The following is a 15,825-nucleotide window of genomic DNA, read 5'->3' as shown; positions in this document are numbered from 1 at the left end:
TTTCGTACCACTATTCTTCCCCATTTAGAAGAACCTCTAGAGTCTCATATCACTTCAGATCACTCTAGGGATAATCCACTTAATCATTCCTCCATCTTAAATCTCAACCCAATCCCTTAGACATTGTTGTTGGCCAACCACAGTGTGGTCTCGGTGAGCATCAGTTCATTATATTTGAAGCCACTCTTTGGTATAGTGACACCATGTATGTGCACCTAAATATTTAGTACATTTGATTCATATATGCAGTACCACGTGATATTGGTAATCCACCATTTCCTTTCTCATGCTTCACCCATCATACATTCTTCCCACAAAAAGACAACCATAAAAAACAAATGGCAAACCAAATTATAAAGAAGTTTTTGGAATCCATTATTCTAAATACATTCAGCACGTCCATATCATGCTACATCCATCCATCCAAAACTAGGGAGCACATATGCCCCTTCATCTACTCATCATCCTCTAGAGGATCTCGTGCCATTCGGATCGACTGCTTGGAACACAGTGGCACTCCACATACTCCTCTAGTTGGGGGCATCATTCCCACCTGATCAGTCCCCTCCCATCATGTATGTTGGGGAAGTATCTCATTCTTGGGGGCATTATGGCACCCTTGGCCACCTTCTCACTTGATTAACATAAGTCTCGGCCAAGACCCCAATGATATAGGTATGGTATATTATCCTTTCATTTCTTGGATAATTTATCCTACAAGCCTCTCTTGCAAGCCATATACACATCACATAGTGTAAATTCTTGATACAATATCTTCAAACATTCTACTTTATGTGATGCCACACTTACCACGTGGTCCCCATGTCTGACTTGGTGGGAGGGGATGACTCTTGATCATTTCTAGTATTTCATTCCCTCATTCTACTCTCCTTGATTCGTCACCAGGAACCATTCTTCCAAGAATCATTAAGGCCACTTTTAGACAAGTAAGGTCACCTACCTAAAACTTGTGGATCCAAATTTCGATAGTCAGTTTTTCCACTATGATCTCCTAAATATTTAGGGCCTTCTCCTCCTCTTGAAATTTGTAGCATAAAAACTATGATGAAACACGAAGACTGATAGCTTGTAGGCTTGGATGTAAAAATACATGAGGTATTTAATAATAATAATTTATTAATATATATATAATGTATAAGATGATATGAATGTTACAATGATGCCCTGCTTTTATACCTCAATAGGTGACCTTTTGTGAATGGGCATGTCTTTTAGACATGCCTTTTCACCTAACTAAATGACTATTTACCCTAAATAATATTTAATTATTTAATATATATATTTATTTTATTTATTTATTTGTTATGAATTATATTCATAACATAGCGGCCCCTTCCTTCAGAAGCTTTGTCCTCAAAGCTATATTGCTGGCAATTATCTTTTGTGGTGGTTGTCGTCTCGGCATATGGAAGGCGAAAGGTCTTTGGTGGCTCAACGTCTATAATTTGCTAATAACTCTATTTTTGAGTCCAAGGTTTTCTTCTTTTGTTCCCATCTCTCTCTTCTTCTTCTTTTATATATATATTAATAATAATAATAATAAATTCTTAACAATAATTTTTCGATATAGTTTTTTTTAATTAATTAAACTAACTATAATACTATACCATATATATATATATATATATATATATATATGTATGTATGTATGTATGTATGTATGTATGTATGTATGTATGTATGTATGTATGTATGTATGTATGTATGTATGTATGTATATATGTATACTCTAATTCTATGATCAAATTGATTAATTTGTGATATAGCACCTCACATCTAAAAGTGGTAAATTATGCAATTATTCCGGAATTATACAGATATTTCAGTAGCTGGAAGGGAGTCTAGAAAGAGAACGTGGGATTAACCCCATGAACTTTCTTGCAAGCCCTCATCATTTGTCAACCCATCAATAGTTTCAGCGTTTAGTGCCATAGATTGCGTTGTTGTGGACACCGATTCGAAGAGGTATAAGGACTACCTTGTGCTAGCCCATTCGAGTACGACTGAGAAACAAGTGAAGTCAGCTGAGATACAAACAAATAAGTATTTCCCTCAGGTGTTTGATCCTAGCCACAAACGGCAGCTTGAGGAATTGGATATTGATATGTTGGAGAGATTTGATTGGCGCGATTATAATTTTGATTAATACCGACAAAATGATTGACCACAACAATTTATGGCCACGACGTTTGACTAGCGACACATTTATTTGAATATAGTTGTCGTTTAACCATGGAACCTTCATGGCCTTGAACAACAACGACGATTGGAACTTGGAACAAAACTCATGTCGCTTTGATCTGATCGACTGATCCATTCACCCGCGGCAAATGAAAATAAAAGGCTGATGTAACTGAACCCTTACCGGAATGTGTCGACTGGCGATCTCCATTTGGATCACAGTGCACTTCCTTCAGGGAATAATAGAAACCTTCTACTCTGTTCATATCTTCGTATACGCTGGAAAGGGTCCCTTTTCCGATCACCCCGAGCATCACATCGTCTTTCTCGAACCGATGACCCGAGACAATTCCAATAGCAGGGTGATACATATCAATAAACCCTTGTTCTCCAAGGTGAGAAACTTCCGAATAATAATCTAGAATCTGTAAAAAATAATTCACGTGGTAACCAGTAACCCCAGTCTCTTCTTGCAGTTTATGTTCAACTTCCACTTGCGTTCTAACTGGTTTTTTTGGTGGTGTACTTGGACATTTAGGTGGCTTCTGAGCACCAAAAAGTCCATTATCTTCAAGAGGTCTCTTTTTGTTAGTTGGTTCAACATGTGTGACGAATGACCAAGGAGGTACTATGGAACCTCTCATTACCCTCATAGTTGATGGCTGTAGTCCAGTCATTACAGGCATGGTACAGTTATTTTTTGACAATGATGGATGCATGCCAGTCAATTCATATCTTGCAGGTTCATCATCAATAGCCAGTGCTTCAGTTAATTCTTTGGGTTTTATAGGAATAGAAATGTTTTTAGCAACAAATTTTGGTACTGATGGATCTGCTTTGACTTTCCTATTTTTACCATCTTTAACTTTATGTGGTTTCTGAGCACTAGTTACTCCATTGTTTGCAAGACGTCTCCTCTTGTTGGCTAGTTCAACAGCAGGTGTGATCAATGTACTATGATGCACTTTGAAACCTGACATTGTCTGCATACCTGAAGGCTGTAGTTCAGTCATTTTAGGTACAGTGCAGTCATTTGTTGACAATAATGGTTGCATCCCAATCAGTTCATGTCTTGCAGACTTGTCTCCAATAGTCGGTGCTTCAATTGGTCTATTGGGTCCTCTGGAAATGGTAATGCTTTTAGCACTGCATTCTGGGGATGTCAATAGATCTACTTTAAAATATTCATTGAAATTTTGTGTAGTTGTGAAATCCTCATTTCTGACCATCATCCTTGAATTCTTATTATCAATTTCCTTTCGACACACTTTAACTTCTGCATATGATTTTTCTAAATGCTGAAATGCTTCTTGAATTTCACTAAACTACTCAACGCATTTAGGATGTGAACGTAATGGGGCATTGTGCGATGAACAACGTTCAAAGACTCGCATGATTATATCGTGTGCCATGGATCTAATACCACTGTAGCATAAAAACTATGTTGAAACACGAAGACTGATAGCTTGTAGGCTTGAATGTAAAAATACACGAGGTATTTAATATATATATATATATATCTATATCTATATATATATATATAAAGTCTAGGATGATATGAATGTTACAATGAGGCCCTTCTTTTATACCTCAGCAGGTGACCTTTCGTGAATGGGATTGTCTTTTAGACATGCCTTTTCACCTAACTAAATGACTATTTACCCTAAATAATATTTAATTATTTAATATTTATATTTATTTTATTTATTTAATTGTTATGAATTATATTCATAACAAAATTCTTCAACGGTTCAAGTTGAAAATAAATTAGATTTGGGGGCAAGAAGCCCTTTTATAGGAAAAACCCTAGTTTTTTTTTGTCATCCATTACGACCAAACCATAGCTCAATTTGACAAACTATCAGCACCATTGGAAACCTCTCACCAATTTTTATAACGAGTCTCTCTTTGTTTTGGTAATTGACACTTGACCAAGAAGCCATTTTTTCCACAAGGTCTCACTTTGTGCCTATTAAAATTGAATTTCTTCATATGAGTTGATTGTACTCTAATACCATTTTACCTTTGCACTGGTCAACTCATGTGTCAATTTTTGTTATGAGTAACCATTTTTAATCATTTTTTTATGGTCCTATTGTAGTGGCTACAACCACCCTCCAAAATTTTTCCTATGCTTCATTTTGGAGCCTCCCTTCTAAACAATAGAAGCTCATATTTCACTAATACAGGTACATGTGCTTTGATAAAGCATCATCCTTTGCATCTTGGCTTGTGTTTTCTTACTTAGTTTATTCTCTAACCCACAAGCCGGCTCTTGACTTGGTATTGATCCAGTTTCAGGCTTGCCTTCGAGAACTGCACAATCCTTGAGGGCAACCAGCCTTACTCTTGGGAATTGCGCAATCATGACTAACAGTTGTCCTCGTGCCTAGGAAATGCGCAAAGCTAACTGAAAACCAGCCTTGAGCTAGGAAATTGCACAAAACATGAGAAGCAACCTAGAGCCACTCAGCCCAGAAATTGCATAGAAGTCTCTTGCTCAGAAACTGCTTAGTGCATGAGCCAATGAGTTGCCCAATCCTTCCCTAAACTATGCAATCTCTCCGGGAAATGCATGGCAACTTTTCCCAGAAAAATGAAGAAGCATCCCTAGTAATTAGGGATGTATTATTAGTTTCCTGAAGGTGACACATAGCTATCCTTAGAAGTTTCCATCAAGTGTCGCTTTTGTTCTTGATTTCAAGCATGTGTGTCATAAATTCCAATTTTCTCAATTTTATGTAATCGACGCCTCTAGAGCTCAATTGTAAATTCGATCATCAAGCCCTAGCATTCCCAAGGAGATCAAGTAGCCTTCATAGCATTATTGTCGCTTTTCTGAGTGAGTTTTGCTTTTATCATCTTTTGTCACTTTTTATGTCGCTTTTCATTGTTTAGCTTGTGAGAGTGTTGTTTCACTTGTTTATTTAAATGATTGTTGGCATTTTAACTTGTTTTATCTTATAGAAGTGTATTTTCAAGTTTTAGATTGCCTTCCCCAAGGGTCGGATGATTTTTCTCGTTTTTGTACCAACATTCGCCATTGTGGCGACTCTCTTCACACACTTTGTTTTTCGTTAGTTTAATCAATTGTTGCACTTGTTTCACATGCATGCATCAAAATTTAGTCATATATGCAGCCACCATCACATACGCCTTCAAATTTGCTTCATTTCACATGCCCCATGGGCAGATCTGGGCTCCCCTTACTTGGATCATGCACTTTGCTGCATGCATTGCGCAATTTGGGAGCTCAAGGCCTCTACCTTAGCTTCTGGAATTACATAGAGCTTGTCCTGTCCTAGCTCCATCTGTGCACTACACAATTTTAGGACCCATTCTCCTAGCCTAGCCACTGAGATTGTGCAATGTGCAATCTCTCCTAGACCCTAACCCAAACTGAATTTTTCATTGTGCAGTTCCAATCATTAGGCTTCAACGCTAACTACTGAGACTGCGCAGTGCGCAGTTCCCAAAGTCAGTTAGTCACCCCTGTCAGGAAAAAAAGTGCAATCCCTATAATTATATGCCCTTATTACTGCTTGATCATGTTGTGAATTTAGATTTGCAAGAGCTATTGTTTGCTTGCCATGAGTGTTCTTTTTGTCCCACAAGTACCACACTCGTGAAGCACTTCTCTCCAGCAAACATTATACCTGTCAGGGCTTGGTTTTGCCCAATTTTGACACCTTTTTCTATACTTTCCCTCTCACATTTTGCCTATCTTTATCCCCTACTATGCCTATCTCAATTATAATACTTGTGTTTTTTCCAAAAGGGTGTCGTAGGCTGAAGGTATGCAAATTAATATTAAAAAGCGTATTTTACCTTAACACTGATTATTCCTTAGCTAGTTGTTCATTATTTTATTACCATGCCAACTAATCTCGAGTTCCTGTGCAAATTTGCTTTGATTCAGAAATAGACCCATAATTCCTGCAGAACAGTTGTGTGAACTTATTTTCTACAGACACTCTGAATTTCCTATAGTCGATGATTTCCTCTAATAGCGCGGATTTCCTACAGCAACATCGGTGGTTAGCCATATTCCATGGATATCTAATTCCAACGGGAACATGGGTTTTGCAAGGAATTTATCACATATGGCTACTATCTTATTGGCCTTCTTAGATATGCCAACAACACTTCCCAGATTCAGAAGTCTTCTCTCGTTGGCCAATTGGAGGAACAACTACAACCATGTAACGAGTTTTCATCTAATCCATGCTTTCAGTCATGGATTAGACCCAATATGGCTAAAAATGATATATTGTAACAGATCTGTTAGCCTAAGGCTTATATTAGTAGTCTCCTTTATTTCGAGCCATATATGGGCTTTGTCAATGTATAAATTATGTCCTAGTTTCGATGATAGGGGTCTGTTAGAGTGTTGGGTTGGTTTCAGCACTAACTTTGTATCAGATTGTACTCGACTGTATTTTTAGATTAATATAAAGATATATGTTTTGTCCATTGCAGTGAGAAAGCTCCTCTAATTTGAAGGGGTTGTGAGTAAGGGAGGGCCCCCTTTGCTCACAACTCCCATAGTTTAGTTTTCATGCATTTTATTTCTGTTATGTAGTAATAATTCATTTTTACAGCTAATGTACTCTTTCTAATATATCAGTAGCACGGGATGAAATGAATTAGTTTTTGTTTATGTGTGGAATTCAAGTAATGAATATTTGATTTCTCATGTTGATTGAATTTAATAATTTGTTGTAAATGATTTTTATATCTTTTCCTAATCATCATCAACAATCTTAACGGTTGTAGAGGGAAGTTGGATCCACTGTATAGTCTTTGCTGCTAAGTGGTTGATGCAAGAAAGAGTCATTGGTTTTGTATGATTGGTTAATTAGATTAATCACCACTTATAGTATTAGTCGTGCATATACTTTGCGTGCATCTCACAAGCTTACCAGCCTGAGTTGATGATTTATGTTTAATCAAATTATAATGCTAGAATTTGACTCAACATTTTGGCACCGTTGTCAGGGAGGTGCTAAAGGGATAATACTAAAGTGGTTTTATTACATGCATTGTTTGGAATTTTTCAGTACTAGGGGGGTCGAAGTGGTAAGGCGAAGGGCAAAGCCCACGCACCGGAGTAGGTCATAAATTCGCCAAAGTCATGTCCTGATTGTTTGGCAAGTAGTTTATTTTCAATTTGTTTTCATAGTAGATGATTGGGTCCAACATCTATAAATGTCTTTTGTGGTGGTGTGAGCACCACTTCATTTACTAATACATTGGCTAGGAAAAAGAAGTCTGCAAGAAATGAGGCAGCAAGAGAAGAAGAGTCCAGTTAGGAGGTTTGTGGTCCTGAAAAGAGCCCAGAATATATTCCTGCTTCTACTGTAGCAACTTCTGTAGGAAAATCTTCTATTACTACCCATTTTGAATCTCCTGTCACAAGGAAAACAACATCTCTATTCAGTGGTCAGCCTAAAAACTAATTCCTTGGCAATCCTTTTCGAGAACCAGAAATCCAAACCATAGATTCTGCAAGATTTGCAATCTACAAATCCCCCACTTCCTTTTGGTCCATAATGGCCCACGAAGAGGGGACTCGTCACACAGATGGATATGATGAGAAGGAAGAAGAACTGGTCACAAAATATTTATGTGTTATTTGTAAAGTTAGGAAAAAAATATTAAAAATATTGATGTATTGGATTTTATAGAAAGTTAGGAATATTCTCATTTATTGAATCTAAATTATTGATATTTTTTTTTAATATTTATATACTATTTGTAAAGTAAAAAATAGAAATGAAAAAAAATATGTATTAGATTGTATATAAAAGAATAAATATTCTCATGTTATTAAATATAGGTTATCTATATTTTTTATTTTTTTTAAGGAAATGTAGAAAGTTATTCCAAATAAATTACACCTAACATATTTGGTAACAATGTAATAGTTATAATTTATTTATCGAGATTCAAGTCTCTATAGTAATATTTATATTTGTATTGGTGTTATATTTGGTTTCCAAATAAACCACACATAACATATTTAGTAACAATGAAGTGGTTATAATGTATTTATCAAGATTCAAGTTTCTATAATAATCTTTATATTTGTATTAATATTATATATATTTAGTTTCATTTAAATTACACATTTTAAACTCATAACTATTTAAAAATTGTTTCTTAAACATGAACTTAGTCGTCTTAGAATTTCATCTTGAAACCAATCTACATTTATTATTATCTAATTTTAAGGTCATAGCCAAGCCAGACACCAAATTGGTGTATGAAACCAATCTACATTTATTATTATTATCTAATTTTAAGGTCACAGCCAAGCCAGACACCAAATTGGTGTATGAGATCATCTTGAAACCAATCTACATCTATTATTATTATCTAATTTAAACCAAATTGGTGTATGAGATCATCTTGAAACCAATCTACATTTATTATTATTATCTAATTTTAAGGTCACAGCCAAGCCAGACACCAAATTGGTGTATGAAACCAATCTACATTTATTATTATTATCTAATTTTAATTGGTGTATGAGATCATCTTGAAACCAATCTACATTTATTATTATTATCTAATTTTAAGGTCACAGACCCACCTCCGTGCAATTGATTGCTAAGTGTACGAAGGCATACATACTCTACCCCCTCTAGTTTTGAACGTGTGACCTCTTAGGAGGGAACACACCCCTCTAGTTTTGAACATGTGACTTCTTAGGAGGGAACACATACTCTTAACCATCAGGCCCACTCAAGTTGTAAGTACAAAAAAGCCACTTTAGTATTTGTTGTCATGCACTTGAACCTTGTTTTCATCCACCTTCACTTATTTTAAAGTCATTTGTTTCATGTAACCAAACCACCTTTGAGGTTTGATGTGTTGACTGTAAAATCAAACTAGTAATTATGCCCTTGTCGGCTACTAAACCAAAGTCAAAATCCATCTCTAAGTGGTTTGAACTCCATCCATGGTAAATTTTAGGGGCAGATTTTAGCAAGCGAAATTTTTATAAAACACCCATTTCATATATTTAGCCCAAATTTTATTTAAAAAATAATTATGTTTTTTCATTTTACCCAAAAAAAGGGGCGGATAAACTATGAAAAGACTCATTTGAGTCGATTCCCCTGGTTTGGGAGGTTATATTCCATTACAATCCGTTGATTTTCTGCTTTGCAATCTCCCATTTTCTGGTTTGAGAGGTGGTTTGGGAGGTGGTAAGGTGGTTTGGGAGGTTGTATTTGGTCCCAATAAATAAAAATATAAATAAAGTGGAGATATGGTAAATAAATAAAACCTCTTTTTATACTTACTCCAAAGGTATGGTAAATAAATAAAAATATAAATAAACTAGAGGTATGGTAAATATATAAAACCTCTTTTTATATTTAATCCATAACCCTCTTTCTATTTAAGAAGGCTCAAAAAAGAGGTTTTATTTAAGTGAATTGCCAAATACCATTTATAAAATACATAAAAATATAAATAAACAATAGGTATGGTAAATAAATGGTTCGTCTTAGGAACCAATTGGTAGCTAGTCAAAATGCCACCCAATATGGTCCGAGTTCGATTAACCGTAGAGAGGTATGGTAAATAAATAAAACATTTTTTTATATTTACTCCATAAGTCACCTTATATTTAAGAACACTCAAAGAATGAGTTATATTTAGGTGAACCCTATGGGCCAAATACCATGGGCCAGATTATTATTAATACCATGCAAAAAAACATTATTAACCCTAATATTAGTATTAATAAAAGTAAAGATGGCACATGGTATTGACCCATGGTGTTCATGTGGAATTCTATTTAAAGGAGGGAATTAAACTAGGATAGATCATATTTACTCTAGATCTACTAAGCCTCGAGAGGGATCAAATATCATGATATGCAAACTAGCATAGAGTGAAAAAATATTTGATCCCTCTCGGGGCATGGTAGATCAAGAGTAAAAGTGAATCTTGTAATTTAATGTCACTTAAACATTTTAAAATGGATCTTATAATTTAATGTCACTTAAACATTTTCACTTGGTTAAAATAAAAATCACATAAGAGAAATAAAAATCAATTATTAATTTTTATAAATTACTAATAGTAGTTTTTAAGCTTCAGGTTTATGATAACCCATGGTATTGACCCATGGTAATACCATGGTATTCATGTGAGCATAGACTATTTAAAGGGGAAATTCTATGAGCTTAGATCCATTTTAATTCCAAGTCTACCAAGCGCTGAGAGGGATAAATATATTTCATTCCTCTAAGAGTGGTAGATGTGGAATTAAGATGGATATAGGTTGGTTTTTATGATAATGAAGATATTAAATAGACTTAAGAAATTATATTGTAAAAAACATCTTAAGGTGAATGGTTAAAGCTACATTTAGTCACTTCAAAAAATTTAGTAAAAAATATCAATATCTCCATTAATATTGGTTTTTCTGATTTAACCAAAAAAAAATCAAAACAATGAAATCTTATCACTCTTTCGCATCACCCTCAGAGAGGAGAGATACTCACTGCCCAGATTTCTCACCATTTTTCAAACATTCTCAATATGATATCTTCATGAAAAATTTAAGGTACTGATGTTGGATTAGTTGTTTGAAAAATATGTTGGTTTGTACAACATTTCATCTTCTCTGTTATTTTTAGTTTGTCGTAATGATCTGTGTTGTTAAAAAATGCAAGACGTATGAAGGTAGTGAATTATGCTAATAAGAAATTTAGATTGGGAGAGACGTAATTAAATTTTATTATTTAATTGAAGGTTTCCAATTAAAATAATAATAAATCTACATGTATATATTTATATATTGATTGGAAGGCTTTTGACAATGGTCACTTCTTTCAATTAGATTCCCTTCAAGCCTTTGGGATACCTACTACTTTCTTATATTATATAGTTGGGGCTTGCTACTTGTTGGCATGTTGGGGTAAACAAACTTGATGTGTTTTTTTATCTGGCAGTCAGAGTCTATGGAATAAGAAAGAAATTTGATAGCTTGAGAAAAGTGGTAGAGAAAAGATTAATCTCTCCTACCTTCACAGAACTGGTGGTCAAGATCAATTCCTACAAGAACTTTGTTGTGGAATATTATCAAAACTAATAGAAGGATATGAAAGAGTGTATAGTAAGAACCTTGACAAACATGGCCACTAAAACTTGCAACATTGTTTGTAGGAAGAGAAAATTATGTTTCTTTTTTCCAAACATGTATGTTAGTATATTACAATTTAATGAATATGTTTTCCTATTATCATATGTGGTTTCATACTTTAACAAAACATTCGCTAAGACTTCACAATGTTTTATTATTCAGTGAAAGATTTGCCAAGTTCTTACAAGATTTTATAATTTAGTGAAAGATTCGCCATGATTTTACAAAATAATATAATCTGGTGAGAGATTCACCAAAAAAATTATATATACATATTATATTATTGGTAAAATCACCTCCCATTTTTCCTCATGGGGATTCGCCCATTTGTTATACATATAAATTTAGGGTTGTTCTTAATATTTTCCCCAAATCCATCTACGACTCCATGTTTCCATAATTTAAGGCTTTTTTCATAAAGAAAAACACAACAGTTTTTATATTAATAAAAGGTTGTTGCATTTGATAAAAATTTCAAAAATAAATACCATTTCTGGTGTGTATTCTGTGAGGTTTCCATAATTCAGGGCTTAAGAATCTAATACATTCTATTTTTATCTTTTTCTCTCTTTTTTGGTTTGTTATTGTTGTGAATAAATTCTATCTTATCTTATGTCTAGTGTTAAACCATAACAATTTGACAATTTTGAAGAACAATGCTTAATTTTTCCTATATTAGTTTATAATGACCAAAAATAACAACCAATTGTTTGAAGGACTCACTAGGTCAAATAGAGGGTTGAAGATGAATGGCAAACTATCCTCACTCCAATCCCTTTGCTCCTTCTTGGACTTTGCAAAGCTACACACATGGAAGAAATAACGTTCATTGAAACAATCAATACTAGATTAATTATGTATTAATTAATCTAACTAACTACAATTAGGTGAGTTAGAATCAACACTATAAATTAAGAGACAACACGGAGATGCAAGAACTCAGTGTCTATGGAAGAGGAAGAAGAAAGATCTCCATTTTGTTTATAGTGAACAATAGTACAACATAAGTTTACCTTACTCTATTTTTGACACCATTTGTAACTGTCATTTAGGTTCCTCCTACCTTGGGGCACTCAGGATTACTTCACCTCCAAGTTCTTCTCTACACAATGAAGAGGAAGACAAGTGTGTCTTAGGCCTCAATCTCGTGAAATGGGAGATGGGAACAACTAAAAAAATGGGAATTCTCACAAAGATGGTGGTTATAAAAATCATCGGGAATGAAAGGTCTAATTGCTCTAGGTTGGATAATAACTCTAATAACATAGTTCTTGTTTCCACATTCTCCTTCCTTTGGGTCTCCTTTATACCATTTCAAGATTCTTGAGACTATTTCTCACTAGATTTATTAAGTCATGGAACTAAGTTCTTGTAAACTCCACTTAGAAACACATCATTTTCGTGTTAAAAAAAATGACTTTTGAACGCACTCTCTGCTTTGCTAAAGGAAAAGGGTGAGTATGTCTTCCTCAAATCAGTGGGAAGTGTGAGTGGATACTTGGGAAGGCATTTTTATGGAGTTTTTGGTGAGCATAAATAGCCAAAGATAGATATAGAATGAATAAAGGTCAATAAACAACATCTCAATTAATGGGGTGGCTAAAGATGTCATAACAGATGCCCAAATTTCTGAGGTCATACGGTGAGCTAATGGTCGAAATACATTATAATCTAGCGAAGGAAGCTACTAAGTGGAGCTAGGAGGAGAGTATTAAACTTTGGATCAATAAAGTTATTGCAATAAAAGACAAGGTATGGATGACAATCTTCTTGAGGTGGACATGCTTACTCTCAAGAGTGGAAAAGCATGACCATCAAATCATGTACATTGTGGATCCATGAAATATATATATATGAACAATGATTGTGGCCACGAAATGATTCATTGTGGATCCATGTCAAAAAAGTTCATAACCATGAACAAATACAATAGAGGAGCTATGTCTCAATGTATATACTAGGAGGATGACTAGAACAATGAAATGGACAAATTGATTCTCTCCAAAGTACCAATGTCAAGGTTAGTGGTAATGTCTCGTGCAACTAAGGTAGAAACATAATGAAGGGATGCTACTAATGGCCCAAGGTCTTCAATTCATACCCGCCAAAGATATAAGTTCACATCACGTCAATAGATGATTTAATGTTGAACATTGCTGACACCATTTTACTATTAATCATTAATGTACACCATTAGCAAACATGAGACATCCCACCAATAATGATAATCGGAATTAAGGTACCTAGTATATTATATCAAGTGCAATAAATGTGTTGTCACCAAACACGTGTAGAATATGCTAATAAGGAGACATTAATGGATTTCCACTATCAAAAACCAAGGATCCTACCATTGATGACTGCAAGTCCCAATGTACTATAAAGTCTTTAAATCTTGTTCACATGACAAAGTGTCAAAGTCAATAGAAATATATCAATTGGAAAGAGGGCATTAAGGTATCCCCCATCATCCAACATTAGCAAATACAAGGAGAATGATTTTGAAGGTCTCGGAAAAACACTAGAGGGACATACAACCAAATATGTCTCTCACATGAACTAGATGGAATAATGCAAGGAAGAGATCCTCTATGCAATCACTGATAATGAAAGTCAGTAATAGAGGTAAGATTTGATGAAAATGGAATCTAATCCCAATGAATGAATAAATTTATTGATGCCAAACACATGGGGAATCAATATGTTAATGAACATTGATGAAATTTCATATGTTGAGCGCAATAACCTATTAACGATGAAAATAGGCCTGAGGTGTTACTCTAGGTCAAACTCTCATATTAATGTGTTGTAGTCAATAAGATATGACTCATAAGTGATAAGTTAATGGAGACTTTCCGCACTATCATAAGTAAATAATAGAGATATTGATGATATTCAGACAAGTTGACCATGAACAAGGTCGACATGGATGGAAAAGAAAAATGGAGGAATGGTTGACACACGCTAAGACTTCCCTTAAACATAACCATAACACAATGATGGCTTAGGAAACATTTGACCCAAAGTGGAACAATGATATGTTCTTGTGATATAAGAGGAATTAACACACTATCCATAGTGACTAGTGTTGGTTCTCCAAAATGTCATCCACTTTCACCTTCATTTCCATCATTTTACCCTCATTCTGTAACTCTGTAACTCCATAACCCTACATTTAGTAACCATTTTCATAATCATATAGGTTTATTATTATTATTTTCCAAGTCATTGATTTTAAGTATTTTAAGTGAATTTGTGATTAAATGTTAGGAAATTAAAATATTTTCATATATATCTAAAAGTGTTATGAATTTTGTGATATTGTAGGCCTACTAGGAGATTCTAGAAGGGTCCTACTTGGCCACCCAACCACAAATTCGAATTTCAAATTCCAACTCATGAAGATTTGTGGAATAATTGTAGGTGCGGATCATTAACTATGCACATTCAAAGGAGAAGAATCATGGATGAGAGGATTTGCATCTTACATTTTTAGGTGATTGGTTGTAACCACAAGAGATAAATGTGGATTTAGGAGAGATCAAAGGATCTATATTTATTGTATAGTTATCCTTAATTTTTTGTATAAATAGGAGTGCATCCTTCATATAAAGGGTTGTTAGTTGTCAATTGTTAATTGTAAGTTGTAGCTAGTGGTTAGAGGTTAGAGGTAGCTAGTTGTTAGTTGCTAGTTGGAGCTTCCAAGTTCCATCCAAGATGTGATTTCTAAAGTGAGGAGAGAGAATTTTTGTAATATCTTGTAACTTCATTTTATGAAATACATACTGCCACTTTGATCTCCAAGATGTGATAGTTGTTCAGTGTGCTTGTTGAGGAATGGAGGGCCCCCATCAACCACAGTTTGCACATATTTGTACATATTGGTAACATAGTATAGTTATGTTATTTCATTTATTTTCAGCAGTGCGTTTTCATTTTATTCAAGTGTGCTTTTCCTTTCAGCAAGAAGGATTTCATTTCAGCATGAGTGAGCGTGATTTCAATTCAGCAAGTGTGATTTCATTTATGCAAGTGTGATTTTCAATTTCAAGCAAGTGTGATTTCATTTATGCAATTGTGGTGTGATTTCAATTCTACAAGTGTGATTTTCATTTTCAAACAAGTGTGATTTCCTTTATGCAAGTGTGATTTCAATTTCTTTATGTTTGGTTTGGTTTAGTTTGGATTAGATTGATTTAATTTGTTTTGTAAATTAGTTTTATTGCATTAGATTAATCTATTCTAATAAATAACCACCTAGTACATATATTACATGTATACCTTGTCAGTTCTACGAACCTCGGGTTGACAATTAATGACAGGGATTTAACTTAGAATTAAATCACCCAACAACTAGAAGACTAACTGATTGAAAGAGTGATGTATTCAAACTTTAAGATTTGGCTTCCTAAGGCCCTATTAAACTTGCCTTGCTAAGTGGATGACTCAAAACTTGGTGC

The sequence above is a fragment of the Pinus tabuliformis genome, chromosome 8 (assembly GCF_031772625.1).
Source record: "Pinus tabuliformis cultivar Carrire ecotype Pingquan chromosome 8, CPIR1, whole genome shotgun sequence".
Lineage (NCBI taxonomy): Eukaryota > Viridiplantae > Streptophyta > Pinopsida > Pinales > Pinaceae > Pinus > Pinus tabuliformis.
This window is presented reverse-complemented; position numbering follows the sequence as displayed.